Genomic DNA, 18,845 nt, shown 5'->3' on the forward strand with positions numbered 1-18,845 from the left:
GCGCCGTGGTTCAATGTTTCCCTTCCCTTGGACCCCCAACTTGACGCGTGACCATTCCCGTGCGCTACGCTGCATCCCACCCACACTGCGAAAAAAAAAACATAGCTTCCCTTCCCTCTTGTTCGTTTGCATGTGCGCCACCGAGTAGAAGGTCTCGCCACAGATCCAGCTCCCAGAATTTTCGCACATTTCGCCGGTTAATCAACTGGGATCTTCATAAAAGTACACCGATCGGATGTATAAACCTCCGTGTGCCACCGGGATACCCAATTCCTAGGTAGGGGACCATTTTATGGGCAATTAGAGCCAATTTTGTGACCCACGAGGCGCGCCCACCGGCCTCGGCCTCGGCCGAGGAAAGCGGTAGGCCTAGTCTCGGGCGACATCGAGCCGCAGCTAATTACCGACCAATCGCTAATTTAGCAAGCGGACACGGACCCAATATGTCGACTTCTATGAGAATTGAGGTCGATTGCGAAGAAATTTCGCCGGATCAGGTCACGAGAGCGCAGAGGTGGAAAACCGCCGGCTTGAAGTTGAAGCAAAACGGCGTCGGGAAGCTAAGCCTAACGCTCAGAAGCCACGCAAGCCAAGATGGCGCCGCAGCCGCAGCTGATGTCAGCAACAGACGTGGCGATGACCTCGATGGCGCCACCGGCAAGAGCCTTCGTCATAGGACGAAGAGGGTAAACGAAGGCAAGCTGCTCAAGGGCGCGAGAATGCCAGACCTCCCGCGCGAGGACATAAAGATTGTAATGTGGCCACGCGGCGGCTTCCGACTGAGCCATGTAGCCCCGGGTCGAAATCAGCCCAGCCATTACTGCAGCAACGTAAGTCAACGCAATTGCAGCATAGGAAGATATTATTTGTCTAAACCATCAGCAGAGCATAATCCTCGTAAGTACCTTGAAGAGGGAGCGCGCCGACAAGTACGCTATGGTGGAACGCATCGCACCCCGAGGTTCTCTACGCGGAAGCCTCGCTTCCGAAGCCAACACCAGAGCAACGGCAGCCGTCACCATCATTGTTAAGCTCGCCACCGGCGCGTCAATACAGACGCCGAATCCACCAGAAGCAGAAGTGGCCGTGGCCCTCGCACTCACCCAACCGGGAATTAGGACCGTGGTCACAGACTCCAAGACCGCCTACGCAAACTATCGCACACGCAAATCACCGGGACGGGCTGTCGAGCTTGTAGGGGTCCCGGCTCACTCGCAGGTGGAAGGCAACGCACTCGCCGACCACTATGCCCGAGACCTGTCAATCCGGGCCGAGGACGAGCCAGAGCTACCGCACCCCGTGACGAGTTACAAAGACATCACCCAAATGTATACAGAAGCGACAGATGTAGGCTTCCCGGTCCGCATCCGCAACTTAGCCGAAGGCAACAAACAATTGTGCGACGCACGCAAGTGGGGTCGCTAGCGCATTCCGTGCTCTTGCACAAGATGTTCCCAGCAGAGCATGACACTTCATGCCGCTTTGCAGACGATCCGAAGGCACTCTAGCACACATTCTTGGCGAGTGCACTAAGCTCAAGAACCCCCCACCATCCCTACCCCACCCTTCCCAACCCCAACCACCTAGAGCGATGGGAAACCTTGTTGTCCAGCCCCGACCTACCGACCCAGCTCGCGCTGGCGGCTAGGGGCCAGTAGCTGCTGGACACATATGGGACCTGAGAAGAAGGTTCCACCCCGTCTGGTGCCTGCGTGCACTAACCTTTGAGCTCAGTAAAAGGTGATTCTCCCGCCGCGGTGGCTCAGTGGCTAAGGCGTTGCGCTGCTGAGCACGAGGTCGCGGGTTCGGTTCCCGGCCGCGGCGGCCGCTTTTCTGATGGAGGCGAAAAGCAAAAACGCCCGTGTGTACGAGATTTCGGCGCACGTTAAAGATCCCCAGGTAGTCAAATTTAATCCGGAGCCCTCCACTACGGCGCGCCTCATCGCCTGCGTTGCGTCGGCGCGTTAAACCCTACAATCAATCAATCAAAAGGTGATTCTCTCTCTCCGCTCAACACTGACGCTGCGTGCGTCACCAACAAGTGTTCCTCCGCAGTGAAGGAAGCAACCCTCTCCTCTTGGCTGTAACACCTTTCTAACACTCTTTTTTTTGGTTCCTCGGAAGGGCCCTCCTGGCTATAGAAAGTCATTTCGCTTAGGCAATAGAACTCCACTGTAAAAGTCATTCTATCAAGGGGTGGATCTAAAAAGTAGGAGAAGGACTAGCTTTGTCGCCAGTTGTCCCACATACACTCTTGACACTGTCAGTAACACAAGGCAGGTGGTCTCCCCTTCATCCGCATGCACCTTCAACAAATTTCAGCGGTCTGTACCTTTGTACTTTTCGTTCCTGTCATTTTTTCTGCCTGTCTCACCAAAAGATCCGTTAAATTAGAGCACGTACGTCCTTCATTACGAGGACTAGTCTTCCCCAACAAGTGTGTGATGTCATTATTTCTTCTTGCAATGGGTAAATGCAAACGCCCCCGACTCCCTAATAAAACCGCGTGGTGCCTACGTGCCACTTCCACCGCTTCATCACCTGTTTTGTGGGATAAAACACGCGGGTTTTTAGGCTTCTACAAAGATGCGTTTTATGATTGTCTGCGAGTACATCAAATTCGTAGGTTCAGGGGATTAAGTGTGCACACGCGTAAAGCGAGCTGCTTCGCTGTACACTCTTAGGCAAAAAGGACTAAAAGTTCGTCCTTTCGGGGACTAACGGTGTCTGCCACAATCATTAGTCCCTTTGGGGACTAACTGCGAGGGGACGAACGGTTAGTCCCCCACCCGGATGGTCCGTTCCGATACTCCCCAAGGACGAACTGCGTAGAGTGCAGAAAAAAGAAAAAAACTCCAGCACGAGCAGGGATCGAACCCCTGACGCCCGGGAATACACACAAGGAACCCGACGCGCTATCCGCTAGACCACGCCGCCGGGTGGTAGCGCTGGTAGATAATATTCAAGTGTACAGCGTGTAGTTCTGTGCATTGCAACTGCAACAGATCCATTGCAACTGCTGCCCGAATTTCTATCTGTGCAAGCGAACGTGACCGCGTTTCGCGCCTTGCACTTAGCGCTTTGCTAGGTTTAAGGACTATTGCTCACTTCGATTCGGAGTAGAGCCTCACAACCATAGTTTTTCTTGTAAATAACGATCACGTCGTCGCCTAGTTGAGATAGGTAGCTGGGCGATCGCACGACTCATTTGTTTCCCCACAAATTAGCGCAAGCTAAGTGCTTTCTTAGTGTTCGATACATATGTTAAGTGCTCTATGTAACGTATGTGAAAGGTGTCGTCTGTGTGAGTGTCAGAATAAGGAAACATGCCGTATTTTCCTGCATCGGCGAAAGCGAATTCGGTGTTGCTTAGCCTGAATTCTTCAAATTCGCGTCGCTAGACGATTGCGACTGGGAAATGCAAGCGGGTTTTACAGCAGTTGCAGCATTGTCATAGCTTTGGTGCCCAAGGCAATTATGTACCGAGTGTAAAAGATAACTTCGAGACGCTTACCTGTAGCGAGCGTTTTTGTAATGCAGTGTCATCAGCAACATGCGTTTTTTCTCGTCTGTTAAACATATACATATTCATTACGCTCAGGAATCCACTTTTGCTATTGTCACTAATTTTTGCGTTACTGTTAAGGCGCTTGAAAGCTTTTATTGGCCGTTATTACCTTGCACGAATCGTATGCAACACAGCGTATCAACATAACCTCGCCGAGGAGCGTATGGCAATCGCGCTTCGCCGCTCCTTGCCATTACCCGCCGCTCTACTAACCCTAGGCGATTTTCTTATAACTAACATCAATAGTTTCTCCCGTGGCACCATCTAAAGCACCCAGTGACTGCAATGGCTTGTGTTTTGGAAATATAAAACTGTTCGCAGACATATGCGCGAAAGGGCAACGACGACGCCATTAGGGGATTAACGACGCAGCAAAGAGACTAACTGCATGCGTTTCGTCTTCCCGTTACTCCTTATAGATCGGCGGGGACGAACAGTTAGTCCGCATTTATGCACACGGCAGGTACTCTGCCGCAGATACTCCCCTTGAAGATGAACGGTCGCCCGCGAAGACTAACGGCTGTATTTTAGTCCCTATTTTAGTCCTTTTTGCCTAAGAGTGTACTTACGTAAAGCGAGCTCCTTCGCTTTGCTTAAGGTAAAGCATAGCTTTACTTATCTTGTCGAGCCGTTTCGCCGTCGCGGGGAATGTGACCGTCATTTGGCCGCTGCTGATCCGCACCCTTGGCAACACATCGCGTGACTCGCCGTGCCGATCTCCGCCGATGGCCTCGTTCGCTAGCCGCTGTCGCCGCAGTCGGCTTGGCGCATGCGCTCTGCACAGCTGGATCGCCACTTCACCACGTGACTCGCCGCGTGCATGCGAGCTCTGCCACAGCGGAGAACGAAGCATGGGCGAGAGCGGGAGGCTTTCAGCCGCTGTCAGCAAGCGGCGTCTGACCACCCCGCGGATATCGCCCGATGAGCTGCTTTACTGGAGAAGGTCCGGAATGCCAGGCACGGGAAGCTAGCGCAAAGACTAAGAGTGAGCCCTTCGGCACGAAAAACCACGGAAGCGGAACCACGACCAGAGACAGAGGCAGGCTTTGCACGAATAGTATAGTAATTAGAGCTGAATCAAGGGTAACCAAGTGAAACCAAGACTTAGCCAGTCTAAGCCAAGCTTCCGCTTTGCATATCCTGGGTTGGCTGAGGTAAGCCGCAGCCATTTTTTTAAATATGATAGTCTTTCTTGGGCTACTTAAACGCAGAAATTTTGGTCTGTCTGTCTGTCTGTCTGTCTGTCTGTCTGTCTGTCTGTCTGTCTGTCTGTCTGTCTGTCTGTGTGTGTCTGTCGGTCTGCCTGCCTCTCTGTCTGTTAGTCACTCAATTCAGCCACCCGGCCAAAGCGAACCACAGCCAAATCTAAAAGTCTACGTTCGGCGTTAATGTTCATACTTGTCATCATTGTTGATCAAGAAGAAGACATTACGCAAATATAAGGCACACAATCAGTACATGAGTGTTGTTTGTAGTGGCCCGTTATTAAAAAAATTTACGGATGCTTGGTTTTTGCGGTAGAAAATAAAATACTACGTCAACTGCAGAAAATCGTCGCCTGCTGTTGCCCGCGCTACCTGGCGGTATTTAGAAAAATCAAACGCCAAACAGCAACAAAAGATTACACTACACAGGTTCCCCGTTCCGGTCGCAACGCTCGTGGAGTAGGGCAACTTGGTTCTATAAACCTTGTAGTAGGGTCCCTCGATTCACGCGCGTGTCCGCCGTACGGCAGCGCTGGCATCGAGCCACCCGACTTGGAGCAGTGGAACACGCTAATTTTAAATTGACTTCAGCAAGCCTCTAAGCCTCTAGCTTGTTATCTTGGGAGGGACGAGGCGGAAGAGGAACAGCATGAGAGGTGAGCGGGAAAGAGAAGGGAGACATTTACTTGCCGGGGGCGCCAATCGACTATCGTCTTCCGTCGACATTTGCAATGAAAGGAGGAGATACGCGGACAATTTTTTTTTTGCTCTGAGAAGATTGGCTTAATGGGTCCGCATTATGTTATTTCTATCTTTAAATAGACAAGCTGTCAGAAATTCTACTCGAGTATCCACCCTACCTTCAACTCTTTGGAGTACGCGTGCTAGACCTATCTGCTATAGCTTCTGCTATAGCTGCTGCCTGCTAGCTGCCGCTATAGCGACTAGCTGCTAGCTGCACTGACACTTGAATATTTTCTTACTTGTATTTGTAGTTTTTTCGTTACCATTGCTTTATGAAAACGAATATTTTAAATTCGTCTGCACCCTGTGTCAGTACAAACTAACTCGAAAAATGTGTGAAAAAATTTCATTTGTCATGATGCGGCTCTCTCGGCGTCATAAAGCGTCTCCGTGGCGCTGTTGTGGCCGCTGCATGGGAAAGTATAGAGGGTGTGGGTTGTGGAAGTCCACACTTGTGTAGCGGAATTTTTTTTTTCTTTTCATGACCAACCCATCTCCAATGTCACACACCCACGCGTCCAAGGCCTCACCATACCAAAAGATGGCTCAGACGCCCAGACTCTCCTCCCCTTGCAAAGGACTCTCAACGAACTCATTCATATCGTCTGCAGGGTCTCCCATCACCGATTTAGTCACAAAAAACTGACACCCTGCGCATCATGCACGCCCTCCTCATTAGCAGGGTAACTTACGGCATACCATACGTGGCCCTGAAACCCGCGGAGAAGCAAAAGCTAAGCATTGCCATACGCCAAGCCTACAAACAAGGCCACCCTTGGGCTACCTTTAAAAACAGCAACAAGGAAACTTCTACAGCTCGGTGTCCATAACACATGGAAGGAACTGGAATAAGCTCATCGCATCTCCCTATTCACGCGACTCAAGCTTACGCCAACTGGCAGGGCTGCACTTATCCTGCTCGGCTGCAGGCCCCCCCAAAAGGCGAACAGAGGCAACGCAGCCCTCTAGCCATCCGACAATACATCAAATTCGCACCCATTTCGAGAAATATGCACCCCATCTATTACAAGGCCCGCCGAGAAGCCCGGATATAAGCCCTTAGAAAACGCTCCCCTAATCCTCCCTGTACCGTCGTTACACGGATGCGTCTCCGTACCACCAACAACCTGCCCATGTGTCAACCTGCCGTGAGTGTCACCGAAGCCAACGGTGCAGAACTCACGGCCGCTACAGTTCCCACGATATTATTGAGGCAGCAGAAGAAATTGCCGTCGCTCTAACCGCCACCACCGGAAGCGACTACCTCACTATAATGACAGACTCACAAGCCGCCTGCCGCAACTTACTGCTAGGTCGCATAACACCCGTGGCCTTAAATATTCCTAAATGTGTGCCAGCTCCCGGAAATGCGCATCATCTGTACTCCCAGACTCGAGTCCTTCGATGGAAACGAGCCAGCACACGCCGCTGCCCACGTTCATACCCACCGGGCCATTTCTCAAGAAGGCTAAGTCACGCAGCACCTTTGCCCTCCCAAGCCTGCTACTTTTACTTCAGGCACGGACATGCTCGTCCATTACTATCATGAACGACGACGCTTACCGCCACCACATCTCCATTTATCCAGAGGAGAGGCGACTGCCTTTCGCCGACTTCAAATTCCTATCCTCACCCCACTATCCTCCATGCCATGTAGCCCACCCTCTGCTACGTTACGTGTAATTTCTGTCCCCAACCTGGCACCCTGTACCACATGGTATGGGAGTGCCAGAAAACCCCATCCCTGACCCCCAATCCTCAGCCAACGTACGAGCAGTTGGCAGGCCAGCTGGCCAACTCGGACCTCAGTCCGGCGTAGCCTGGTGGAGAGGGCAGTCAGCGCGGACCAGGCCTTCCCGGACTAGAGGAGGGCCCACCGGCCGGGCGCCCAATCATCAGCGCCCGAAGCTTGCCTACATAAAGTTTATTCACTCACTCACTCACTTTTCATGCAAAGCCGTAGTCGTGACTTGCGGCCCTTGCATTGTATTGGACGCGATTAGCTAGCAAGATATTCTGTTTGGTGCCTTATATACGGGATTGTGCATTTGCTTGTGTCGCCTGATCTCCAGAACTTCATTCTAGTAAACTTTTGATTTGGTATTCATGAAGCAGTCGTGTATGTGAATTCTCGCCCCGTCAAGGCATTCCAATGCCGTGCATGACGTCTTGGCCCCAGTTGTTCTTATTTCGACGGAAACAAAAAAAAAAGAAAACGAAAGAAACAGCAATGTGGATGGCGGGTAATTGTCGGAGGACCAGTTTGTGCAGGTGAAACAAAAAGTACACGGAGCTCGGCTTCGCAAAATTAGAATAATTTTTATTTTATGCGGCTGTCAGCGTAAATGGAGTATGTGTTGCCGGATTTTATTTTGGAATGCCTTTCTTGTAAAGTTATTTTGAGGTTGCTGGCTAGGCACATGGCGGAGAAATCACACCAAGATCTCCACCCCATGGTCCGTTTACTTCTTATTTCACCTGCACATGTGTGTGTGAAACAGCATGGAACACGAGACGATAGAGCACACAAACGGAGCGCTTACTAACTACGGAAATTTGTTATCGCTAAGCAATCAATAAATATTGTTACCGCATAGATGCACAATTTCCAATGAAGCAATGTCCACCACCGACGACGACGACGACGAGGTGGGCGGGTGCATCCTGCGGGGGCTCGGTCATGGGCGCCGTGTAAACGGTGTAAATACGTCGAGAGTATCTCTGTTTAAGTGGATCACCACCAACCATGGATCATCTCATTTGTTCTTCTGCTGCGTAACAATAAGAAAAAAACAGAAAACATGTAGCTTCAGATTCCACGAAAAAGTCTAATGTTCTATCTTTTCCCATTTATTCCTTGACGAGCGATAATAAATTTCAATTCTTGCACAGCGCCCTGTCCTATAGTGCCACTGTCTTCTATCTCGTGTTTCTCTCACTTGCCCACACAAAAAAAAGTCGTTAAAAAAACAATTCTTACTAGTGATTTCCGCGAAAACTACGGGCTTGAAGTATCCACGACTGAAATTTATAAGGCCCCTCATAATAGGCGGACTTTTTTGTAACGTTGTGTAATTGACTGAGTTAACAGACCACACAGCTAAACTTAAGCTTCATCAGAAAGAATAGTTCCTAAAAGATATAAATTCTTGCTGATAGTAAAGGTAAGCGCTTAGTTGAAACTCTAGTTATCACTGTTTAGTTGAATTCGAATCTTGAGGAAACCTAGTGTGAAGACTCACACAGAACACAACTACCTGATGTCAAAATACTGAAAAAATAATAAATGCCCTTAGCAGCTAGCTTTCGCAACACGGTTAAGAAATTTCAGGCTTTCTGCTAACGTAATTACATGCATCCCGGGAATTTGCAATTTGAATTTTCTCAACGCGTGGCAATGGTACCGAGCCTTGTTTGAAAGGGGCGTTGCGTAGTTGTAGATATTCGAAATTAGCTATATTAATACCGATTGTCTCCTTTTATTTTATGAAAATTGCTATAACAGGAGAAAAGGGTTGTGGGTGGTCATGTGGAGTACATGTCCAACCAGTCGTGAAGCATCTTTCCAAACTCCAGCGAAATAGCAACGCAGAGGCAGTGCCGCACCGCACGACACTCACACTGTGAGCGCCAGAAGGGGGCGTCCAGTCAGGCCGTTGCCGAGGACTTGCCGTCCTGCATTGTTGCTTCCAGAAAAGTATTATGTTGACGCCGCTGTCTCAGTTGACAGTCCTACCGGTTGAACTTGGCGATCACTACGAAAATCGAAAGGCAGAAAGAGGAATGAACGGAGGGCAACCATGACCCCATGATCATGCGGCACGTGGAAGCCGCTTTGATAATCCGAGCCGCGTGAGGCGGATTCCTGGACTCGATTCTTCTCACTGATCTTTCAAGACATTGGAAAACTCGAATCGAAACTTTAAATAATTTTACAGCCTGTGGTAGTCATAACCTGATTGATACTGTTCAAGAGCTGAAGTTTGTGCCTCCTGAAAAAAAGAAAAAAAGAACACGTGCTCTGCAGAAAATTTGGCCTACATTTATTATACATGCTTCCCTATCTGATCCATTGAAATGCTTAGGCAAGGTCCAGTAGTCGCGTTTCACCATTCACTATTTCTGGTGTTCGATAGCATATGCTGCGACTATAACATTTTTGTGTCTGTCATTTTCAGCATTAATAAAGAATTGGTGCTGCTCCGAGCGTCACATTCGTATCCACGAAACTTTAACGAACCGACACGCGCCACCTTTCTTGCGCACTTTAGTGTTATCAATGCCGACAACAGCCTAACTCTGTGCAATTTCCGAGGCAGCAGTTACAATCCATGTAATAAATCTTTTAAATTCATTTAGACATTTCATTGCTTTGTAGATTTCATTTCGTGCAAACTGTTCTCATTCGCCTGATTTCGCCTGGTGTCACCTGGCTTCGCTAAGAAATTCAATCCGCGGCTGCACTATACCGGCGCATTACGGCACAACAACCTCAGTCATCTATTACGACGAATAGTACAAAAACCTTCACGACGTAGAATATTATACAGCAAAATAGCGCAGTTTTTGTACTCTTCACCTAAAAAGCGCTAAAACAATAGGTCAGAAACTATGCAGAGAGCCATGTGCATTCATCTTTTTTATTTCCAGCGTTTTTTTATTGTCGGGCCTACAACTTTGTTGTTTTATTTTTTTAATATGTGCTGCAACAGCCAGCAGCTGCTACAGTGTTACAAGCATGCAACATTGTGGCAGTGGGCCATCTTAAGTCACTGCCCGCGCTGTCACCCGACAATTAAAAAATCCTGGGCATTCTACACTAATGCGAAACCTGCGGAGGGGTAAGCACGCAGGGTATAAGTGCATCCTTGGCCCTATGGCGTTCTTGCTTATGGAGGTGAAACGGTTGGGGTTAGAGGTATACAGCTTTGCTGTAGAAGTCTCGTCTCTTTGAAGCACGAACCGTTCTGGCGCAAGGCGTTGGAAAACGAGTGTCCCGGTGTGTTCTTTTAGTACGCGTTACAATCAAGCGCGAGGCGTTAGAAAACGATTGTCCCGGTGTTTTAGTACCGTGACTACATGAGACGATGACGAAAGTAGGCACCGACATCCCGAGCCTCTAAGGGGGTTCGCTGCGAATATCGTCGGAAAACGACACAGTGCCAGACAAAAATTTGCACGTCTAGGTAGCTCAAAAAATGGTCTCGTTTTATTAAAGCTCGCAATTCACCCGACCTGTTCCCTTTTCTTTTTTTTGTGACCTTGAGGAAGACGTCATAAAATACCCAGGGGTAGTCTGGCCCTATTCTCCACTTTGGCTGGGTGCCGCCAAATACAACTATTGAAAGAATCTTCCCATTTTACCACCTGGGTGGAATAAAGGCCGGCACCGATAATTAAACAGCAACAAGTGCCGTAACCGGCATGTAGTAAGTGAAACGATCTTGGCCAATCCCCCAAGTGGGTATGCGCCACAAACTGCGCAGGAGGCCGCCTGGTTCTTGCTGCGGCAGGAAACTAAACATCCCCCTCTCGAGGGGCACGATCAAATGCAGAGCATTTCCGGGGGCGCACGACGTTAAGTAGTTTGCGTTACGTTAATGTTGTTGCACTTGTTGCTGTTGGTTGTTGTATTGTAATTAAATGAGGAGACGTAATTACGTGGTCACGTGACATCATTTATTAGCAGGTGGGTATGATTATTGTGCAGTGGGAAGAGCACCATGTACCTCGCGTTCCGCCCACAGGTAGTGAATGCGTTGTATCAGCAGCTTCTTGACGTAGTTTGAATGAGCTAAGGATATAAGGCGCGTTCGTAGCCCTCCATTCTGTGTCGGCTTTGTGGCGCAGTGGGTAGAGTACCGTGCACCTTGCGTTCCGCCCGCAGGGTCGTGGGATCGAAACCAGGCGCCGGTAAGTATTATTTGTTTTATATACTGTAGGGGGAGGGGTGCGGACGACGATGGACAACTAGACCGGGTGACATCGTGAGTTAAAGAAATGCTCTGCATTTAAAACGTTGCAGCGTTAACGTCAGTCTGGATTTTTAATGCTTAAGTATCCATTACCGAGTACCTAAATTAAATATATCATGTAATTCCTTGTCAAGAAAGCAAAAAATGCGCGACTAGTTGCCTCAAATAGGGGTGCGTCAGCCCGAGTCCTCCATCACAGGCGCATTTCCGACATGCTGGAGGCAGTTTGGATTTGGAGAGGGGTGCATAGAAGTGCAAAATTAAGCAACAAAATCGTGCAGTCCTCCGTCTACTGACGACGATCGTTGAACGCGAAGCTTTCTTCGTGCGAAATCGACTGGGAAATGGCCAAAGACAGATATGCTATTACCAAAAGACCAAACTGTGTGCTGGTCAAATTCAAAGCTCAACTAGTTAGAGTCTGAGTCCAGAAGGCAACCAAGGACACCAACACGAGAAAGCGTTGCGATAAACCATCATCGTCGTTAGATGGAGGAGTGCGTGATTTTTGAAGCCTAGGTGGCAGCTTGTAAAACGACCGCGGCATTCAGTGGTGAAACCGCGTGCAGGTGTTCGGCACCCACCTGTCTCTCGCCCTGCAGCCGCACAGGAAATGTTTTTTGAAAAACCGTTAACCAACTAGCCAGCAACCCTTAAAATCCTTGTAAACCAATGCTTCTCCACGACAAGCAATAGCGTTCTACTATCATGCGGTATTTATTCTGTAAACGATTCCCGATTACCGTAGTGAGCGTATTTCTGTGAAATGAAACATGGTTTTACCGCAGTTAATGAAGTTACAGAAGCGTCGCCAATCACAATTTCTCTGTTGAGGTAAATCTTAGAAGGCACTCCCCAACTTAGTCTTTCGCTTGTGCACGACACCGTTTCGTCATCAACTACCAAAAGCCAGCGCTGCAGCATTCCTGGATCGGCTGCACACAACGGCTTTATAGGAGGATTTAGCTGCAATAAGTTCCTCGATGGGCCAAACTAAATGCAGGCATGAATGATTTGCACGAACGTACGGATTTGCACTTCCAGCTTGGCGCATTGAGCGTCATCTGCTATTTGTAATTACTGAGCATGGGTGCAAACCACACACATGGCATGCCCCGTAAGGGTCACCTCCACGCCCAGGATACCGATCTAAAAAAAGTCCTTGTGGTTATCCACGCTTTGCAAGCCGCACGCAGCCAAACGACAGCAAACCATGCACAACAACGCTGCGCTGACCGCCACCGGAATTCCACTGACGAGCGTTTCGCCACGGGCGTCCGTATTCGCTGAAGAGACGGTGGGGTCATACAACGGCCGCCCGGTCCCTATAGGGTGTATACGAACGACTGTAGAAGAGCTAGCTTTCCAGTCGTAGTAAAGGTCTGGACGGGACCGAAATTAATGCCTCTTAAACGCTCACTCATTTCGAGCCTACACTCGGTGTGTAGATGCAGCTGTCAGAAACCCGAGCCTTTTTGTTCGGGTGACAGATAAGCCCGGCCCGCATATCGAGAACAAGAATGGGACTAGAGGGGCTACAGGCGCCGGCTCGCCGCCATCAGCGTGCCATCCCCGCCAGTGCTAGAAGAGTGCTGTCGAGTCATCAACGACGCACCTACCCCAGCCTGGGCAGTTCCCAATTGTGACGTTGTCGTGATTATGGAAATCTCAGTGCTCATGGCATCGGGATTGCCTTCCCGGCTCATTGCCACATGCGGAGCTTTTGCCGAGCACACTCTATTTGGAATGAATGCTTTTCACGGCTGTGACGTCTGCATACGCTTCGCAGTAGGGGCACCGAGTCAGCGCTTTTACTCCGCCCTCATCATCGCCCCTACGACTCAGCCCCCTCTGTTGAATATGTCGCTTAATTAGGAAGGCCTTTTTTTTCTCCTTTTTGCAGACACAGGCCGACGTGCTTTGAGTTGCGTTTTGCATTCGCATGTCTTTTAGGGGGCGGGTTGTGACAGCACTGCATTTCTGGGGAAAGTGGCTGGCGGCTGCCGCAGACTTCCTTGTTGCATTATAATTTCATAGCCATTTGCGCTGGTTAACACTCCGAACTGAGATTGTGCAAGCATATGTGTTCGTGGTCACCGGTGTAGTTAGGAGAAGACGAGGGCCTGTTTAGGGTGCACTGCCGGGCGAGAGGGTTCAAGCAAGGAGCCGGTTTGAAACCCCGATCTCTTTCATCCTGAATATTTCGGAGATATGTTGCCTCGTTGTATGGCACCCCCCCCCCCTCCCCACATCATAGGAAAACGTCACACTCTTTTTAAAGGCGAAAGCCTCGTATACTTCTTTAGAAAATTGTACTTGGTCATTGACGTTGCAACAGTCAGACCGGGCATTTGAAATGTGTTCGAGAAAACAGATCACTGAAAAAAAAAGGTCTCATGCCCTATGTACAGATGGCGCACAGCGTGTTACTTCTTACTGCTCATTAAAGACCTCTTTATTAAACGTTGCGTGTTTCCGGTATACGTACTCCCACTCTTCGGGAGTACGTACGACGAGTGGCTTACCTGTTTCGATGTAAAGTGTGGCCGGTGTCTGCCATTGCCCCGTTGACACCGCTGCTCACGCACCGCCAGCGCCCTTCCCGCCATTTTCATTGATCTGACCTTCACGCAGGTGCTCGTGCACTGCTGCCATAGAGATAACCCAGCCGCACTCCTCCCCTTACGTCTAACTCCTCTCCACCCTGTTTTTTTTACGAACGCGCATAGGGTTGCGCCGGTGGAGTTTTCTGCGTACCGGGACAGCTGGTTTTTCCTTTCGCCAGACATATAAAACTTTTTTTTTGAAAAGGCTTCGAAAAAGTGTGCTCTGTCCCAAACAAAAACGCAGTCATTTTGGAGTAACATTTACGACGAAGTTGCGCCGGACAATTAATTCACATTATTTTGCGTATTTCGCAAATCCGCTCTTTTACATTCTTTCCAGCGTTTATATCGAGCGAGGATTCCTGGCTCAAATATCGATATTTTCCAATTTTGAGCACTAACCACCAGCTCTTTCGAAATATGCGCACGCGCCATAAATTTCCACGTGTCTCACAAAAGGCGTCGGCAGCAGCAGAGGAAGGTAAGAACGCCCTGCGCGCCGCTTCAACGCCAGGAAAACCGGCGGCGCAATTACAGCGCCAAGTGACGCCCGCGAATGGCGCAGCCGCTCGCAAATGTAAACAAGTGGGAAGCCATACGGCCGCCAATGCCTGGGGCGTCCGAGTATTGTTCCGGCCGCTTCCTTCTCGGCTAATTGAATCCGACTGGAACGAGAAGCAAAGCAGAAGCAGTCGATGCTCCCGCGCCGTCCAAATCTCTCCCGCACGAAATCGCACCGCCCTGTACGGGGAGGGCGCTTTTCTTCCCGACGGAAACTAATTTTTACGCCACGCTGCGCCCACCGCCGCCCGTAGCGCCCCAGCCCCGCCGCCGCGAGCTGCGCTGATCGGGCGTTCTGCGCAGAATGCAGGGCACGACTCAGCATTTAAACAATGTCCTGCGTGCCACTATCTTCCCCGGGCGCTCCCTGAATCGGTGCGTGCTCGATGGAGGATCGCAAAAGCAAAGGAGAAAAATCCTCGTAGCGTTACTCTCCGAAATCTTGGCATACGATGCCTCCGCTGCCACTGTGTTTGAAGCAGTGTGTCGAACAATAAAAATACTGGTTCGGTTACGGTTCGGCTCAGACAAATTAATTCCGTCCTGGTCCAGCTCCGGTTCTACTAAATCATGCTCCGAACCGGTTCACAGCTAAATTATTAGCGAAATGTTGAAAACGTTTTGTACTTTATATTAACTATGAACTAAAATGCAATTTTCATTCATCCATATTGATGCATTTTTAATAGGTGTGGTTTAATATTGGAGTCCACTTTAAAAAATTAGGCTGCATTTCAAGGCAAACGTAAATGGAGCTCTGCACTCCCGGGAATTCTCCACCGATGGTGAAGCGATCCCACCTTCCCGCACGAACACTCCTGACCTCAATATATCCCCCTCGATAATATATAGAACGCCCTTCCATCTCATTGCACCCTTACCCGACGCGTGTACACTCCTCCACACTCCTCACTAACCAACCAGTAAGCCATCCTATATCGTAGCCTTCCGACCGGTACCTTCTACAATCGCGCCCACTATCTAGCCCCGCCAATGCTAACAGTGCGTCCCCCCACTCAGCGCATCCAACCTCGCATACTCCTGTACCACACTCCCTAACCCATGCCCCTCCCCCACCCCTTGAGCTCAGTTCGAGACTGCGTCATTCATGAATGAATTAAACTTTATTAACGATGCGGGGGCCTTGGTAGCCTAGTTGGGGAAGAGAAAGAAGGGAAAGGCAGTGGAGTGGCCGTCAGAGTCGTCCGGTCAGGTCTGCCGCTCGCACAAACTCCCACAAGGAAAGGATCGTGCTCGCGGCGTCCAAGTGAGGGGGGGGGGGTGGTGTCCATTCTTCCAATGATGTAACGCCGGCGCCCTTGTGCCTGTTCCTCAGCGGTGAAAGGCTGGGGTAGCCCCACAGTAGGTGCCTTAACGTCGGAGAGGCACCGGTATTGCACGTGCAGCACGTCGCAGTTGCTGCCTGGTCGCCCTCCTCGTTCTGATCGGTGATGTCCGCCTGTGGGTCACCGCCACGAATTCTTTTGGATGCAGCGTGTGCTCGCCACTTTCCACGTGTCTCAGTCTCAGTCCACGTGTCTCAGCCGAAGTCGGTCACTTTCGTTCACCCCACGATTTCGATTTGTGATCCTTTTGAGGAGAGCAATGAGCTGGTCCACCTGGGAGCTCAGCTGCTTAATGAGCTCCGAGTTAGACCTGTTCTGCTGCATGGTAAGGCCCAAGACTTTAATTTTGGGGACCTGCGGGACCGTGTGGCCCTGCACCTGGATGGAGATTTGGGGTGTCGTAGCCGTTCTTTTCTTTGGTGGAAGCACCAGTAACTCGGATTTGGTAGGTGAGCACTTAACAAACTCGGAGTGTATAATACCGCTGAAGAGCTCATTGAAGCTCACCTGTGCTCTCAGAGAACACGCTTAGAGCTCACTCGACCGGGACAACAGATTCTCTCGCGGCAAAACATTGCGGTCTCGCAGCAGACTCAGGAGTCATTACCTATCCCTGCTGATATAATTCAGCAAATAATCGTAAAGCATCTACCTAGGCACATGCATCCTATTCATAATTCGGCATGACGCAAAGCAAGAGCCCGGTCTCTCGCCAGGCAGCTCAGAAATATTTTGGAAGTAGTATACTCTGACGCAGCGGAGTACAGGCATCACGGGGCATACGCTATAGCGATCACCGGTCAAAAAAGCACTGCTCCACTCAACGCCCTCACAGCCATAACCACCTCCCCTACTGTGGCGGAAGAGGCGGCAGTTGCCTTAGCCCTCACACATAGGCCACATCCGGTAATTATAATCACAGATTCAAAAATGGCCGTTCAAAATTTTGCCCGGGGACATATCTCTCCCACGGCGCTCAAACGTCTCAAGCAAAATCCACCAGACGGCTCAGTGGAGCTTATATGGACCCCAGCCCACACTGGCATGGAGGGGAATGAAACTGCACACGCTATGGCTCGCGAACTCACACACCGAGCCGGCGTGAGTATCGTTCCTCACCACGGGGCGCGCTCCGCCGGAGACCGACTGATCACATTTAATGACATAACAGAGCACTACCGCCTCTCGCGTCGACAATTTGCCCCGCCTCATCCATCCCTTACGATAAGCCAGGCGCGTATTTGGCGGCTCTTGCAAACGGACACCTTCCCAAGCAGAGCTCCCCTCCACCACATCCATCCGACAGAATTCCCTTCGTCAGCATGCCCCCTGTGTGGGGAGCACGCCTCACTAAGTCATTTTATATGGCAGTGCCCCCAAGACCCCTTCCCTCTAATCACCAGCAGCGAGCAGTGGAGGGAGGCGTTGGGTAGCTCCGACCGGGCTACACAAGAAGTCCTGCTCAAAAGACCCACCGAAGTCACTACCAGCCTTAGGCCGGTGGCCACCGCGCTTCTCTGACCACTTGCTGGAATAAAGTTTTCTCCTCCTCCTCCTCCTCCTCCTCGACCCGGGCATGGCGGGGCAGGCCCGTTATCACCCGAAGACATTCCCGGTGTAGTCTTTCCAGCCTGTCGTATTTCGATTTTGTCAGGTCAAAACACACAGCTCCGTAGCAAGCTTTTGACGTTAGTGTTGCCATTGTGAGGGTACGAGGTGTGCGTGTGCTGGCTCCTCCGGATTTGTGGGCTATGCGTCTTACAAGATGCAAAAGCTGTTTCCACTTAGGCTCTAGCTAATTTAGGTAAAATAAGTGTAGCAGCATCTCACACAGAACTGTGCTCAGTCCAGTTCGTAATCAAAAAATTGTCTCTCAATTTCGCATATCTCAATTTCATTAAGGCTTTCAAGCTGACTTCTGTGATCATTGCGTCTCTTGGTTGCGTTTTCGAATTTGCGAAGTTCTGAATTTTCAAGCCGCTGTAGGTGTATGGGCAGAGCGCACTGGCCAAGAACCGCTGCGTTTTGCGTATAGACTGATCACGACGCCATTGTTGATATGGAGGTTTCTGTTCTATTGCTGGTTGCATTGACGCTGCTCCTGAGAGTCCAAACTTTGCGTGGTCTATCACTAGCGGCTCCGCAATGACAATGAAATCAGGCTTTAGTAACTTGTATTTTGATGATGATTGTGTTTTATGGCGCAAGGGCTTCTAGGCCAAAGAGCGCCAAAAAAGACTGTTTTCTATTTCTATTTTGATATATGAAAATCTAGTTACGTCGCTCCCCACGTTGCTAGCTGCGGTCACTGCGGCAGCTTGCGCAGCCGTAATCTTCCACGGGAAACGCTTGCGGGGAGTGTATATTTGCTTCGAGCGATTACCAGCAAGCTGCCGAAACCGCAGCAGTTTCAACGACAGTAATAATCACCGGAAGGCTGGAGGTGTAGGCGCGGGACTTCACATATAGCAATCAGGAGCGCCAAGACCGCCTCGTCAATTATGCGGTTAGGATGCTTGTTTTGTGCTTGTTTTTAATCGAACTGAATGCTGCGCCGTATGCTGTATGCGTGATTCCAGAGGCAGTGGGGACTTCTCGCTTCGCATCGCAGTCTTTTTTTCGGTGGGGATGATCATTACACGAAAATGCCAGCAACTAGACACTTACCGCATCTTTAATTGTAAAATGCTATAGACAGATGCGGGTTTGGCCGGTGCAAACCAAGCTCGATGAAGGTCTGGTTGGTTATACTGGATAAAGTAATCACGTGCACGACAAGCGCGAGCTATCTCAAGCGGTATATTTGTGCCTGCGTATAAACGGCGAGGCAGTAGAAGAAG

General features: G+C 50.1%; 1 long non-coding RNA gene across 1 annotated transcript in view; it reads right to left on the reverse strand.

The window, feature by feature from the left end:
• LOC144167821 (uncharacterized) overlaps window positions 1-14,154 on the reverse strand; it is a 35,031-nt gene extending 20,877 nt beyond the window's left edge. Inside the window, exons 1-3 of the long non-coding RNA XR_013322131.1 lie at window positions 14,018-14,154; window positions 9,138-9,272; window positions 8,108-8,285 (exon numbers count right to left, since the gene is read on the reverse strand). This is a non-coding gene — a long non-coding RNA (uncharacterized LOC144167821). The remainder of the gene's footprint in view (window positions 1-8,107; window positions 8,286-9,137; window positions 9,273-14,017) is intronic.
• Window positions 14,155-18,845: the final 4,691 nt, after the last annotated feature.

The sequence above is a fragment of the Haemaphysalis longicornis genome, unplaced genomic scaffold (genome assembly GCF_048455015.1).
Source record: "Haemaphysalis longicornis isolate Haplotype H1 unplaced genomic scaffold, Haemaphysalis longicornis Haplotype H1 scaffold_2, whole genome shotgun sequence".
Lineage (NCBI taxonomy): Eukaryota > Metazoa > Arthropoda > Arachnida > Ixodida > Ixodidae > Haemaphysalis > Haemaphysalis longicornis.